This window comes from Papilio polytes, unplaced genomic scaffold (assembly GCF_000836215.1).
Source record: "Papilio polytes unplaced genomic scaffold, Ppol_1.0 DF824135.1, whole genome shotgun sequence".
Taxonomy (NCBI): domain Eukaryota; kingdom Metazoa; phylum Arthropoda; class Insecta; order Lepidoptera; family Papilionidae; genus Papilio; species Papilio polytes.
The window spans coordinates 237,160-239,396 of record NW_013525069.1 but is presented as its reverse complement, the minus strand read 5'-3'; positions in this window follow the sequence as shown (position 1 = coordinate 239,396).

Genomic DNA, 2,237 nt, shown 5'->3' with positions numbered 1-2,237 from the left:
CGCTCGTACCAACGCAATCAATTATCTTCAGTAATTAAATTCAGGAAATACGTCACTGTAATCAAAGAAAGGCTTTAATTAAATCTTGCAAGAAGTACTTTAATATAATACTGTTAGAACGGCGGCAAAATTTTATAAGACAAATGTTTGTGTGAAGACTGCTAAGAAATTAATAACATATTTGTATTGTCTGCTGGTGCCGTCAGCACCCGTCGGTGGCTCGGATAGTATTGCAATGCTGGCATACTGGCATGACCGTAGATACATAGGCCATAGACCGTAGATAATTGAAATAAACAAATAAGACACTTGGACATACTTAAGGTTCGTAGTTTTCTTGTGATCCATTTACATCTTAGAATCTCACGTAAGTCGATGTTATTAAATTTAAGTATTACTCGCCGTTATTTTAATTAAATGGATGTTAATAATTTTAGTTTAACTTACTGATCGACCACTCCATTTAGTTCATCTCGTAATTCTTCATTTGGTATTGAAGTCTTCAATCTGTATAGTATGAAATATACTCGTATTACTTTACCCGTTTTATCGTTTTGTACCAAAATATCACATCGTTTGTAAAGACTAAAGTTTGTACTAAGTTTGTTTGCTTTATCCATGTTTTTATATAGACTTACAGGGTTTCGTCTTATCCCCAGAAGAAAGAGTGACTTTTTGATGATTACCCCCTCCCCCTGCGATACCAAAAAAAAAGGTTTCCCGTCAAATTTTGCGCCCCAGTTTTCTCGCCCCGCTGGCATGCTAGCATGACTGTAGATAACAGTGTTGCCAATATTTAATATACTTACTCGGACATATTTATAAACATACATTTGAATCTGTCCTTAACACATGCTACCGACTTGCCTGGCGAGTTCGTTTCCATACAAAACAATTGTAATGGCATGGAAGGTGTTAAATTATGACTTCAAGTTTTTATTGTAAAAAATCTAATCATCCTTAAATTTTTGCAATGAGTTTACTGGCGAGATACATTTTGAAACAAATAAATAAAAATAAAATCGAACTTTAGAGCTTTGTGCACAAGGTACCAGGCGATCATGAAATTGAAGAGCATAATATTTTAAAAAGTTGCACTGATATTCCAACACATTTATTTTTCCTCTATATATTTAACTAAAGTTAGCGATGTTGACTTTACGAGAGTGAGTGTCGTCTAAGTTAGCAAAGTTTCCGGTCGGTAACTAGAAAATCTCGTTAACCAGCTTCCTTCTGCAGCTAATCAATTAAACGTCGCGCCGCGTGTTTACATGTAAAGTAAATAAAACTTGTCTGCTCTGATGTTGAATTTATCCCTTTTTAATAAAACTACTAATTCTAATACAAAATTTTTAATGTACCTTTACATTTAAATATCTCAACACATTTTACTCGCTTAAAATGTGTGATCTTGAAAGTGACAATTTTCTGACGAAAAATTCATGTCTTGCACGTAACAACGTCGAAGTGATGTTCCAATTGCTACATTTTATACACTTATTTTTCAAAATTGCGTATGAAATACGAAGCAAAGGAAAAAATATATGTACATACAATGCCTACGCTTAAAAACATTCATCAACCATGATCATGTTTTGCTTTCTTCACTGGACTGTTGAGTAGGTAAATGAAAGTAAGATAGAAAAACAGTTACATATCCTTAAAAATAGCACACAAACCGTTAAAGAAAAGTCGGCGCGTGAAATTCAAATCTGAAGGAGCTTAAACATTTCATGTCCGTGTATCATTGGTATGCTCTGTGAGTAATTTCATTGAAGGGCCATTATCATGAACACAAGGGTCATTGGCAACATGTTACTCTGGTCCAAATGAACTCCCCCATTAACAGGGTTCATACGACTAATTGGGAACTCCTTTAACTATCGGGAATAGGGTAAAAAATTGTCAAACAATCCAAAAGAACAATAAGCATAATTACCTATTTGTCGATCGTTTCAGCAATACCGACAGGCAGGTTATGCAGATGAAAACAAAAGGTTAATTCAACTAGTTCTCCTCTTTACAATACAGGTTAATAACAAAAGTCGTTGAACATTTTTAGGCAGTCACAATTCAGAAAACTCTTGTAAAGTAGGCCTTTCTAAATGAAAATCGAAAATCTTATCTCATAGTCTTACGTTAATTTTGACCCGTGAGCACAGAAACATTTGTTTTTAAAAGTTTATTACGTTAACTTGTTTCTGAGGTAACTTATACCATAATGCTCCATTTCTATC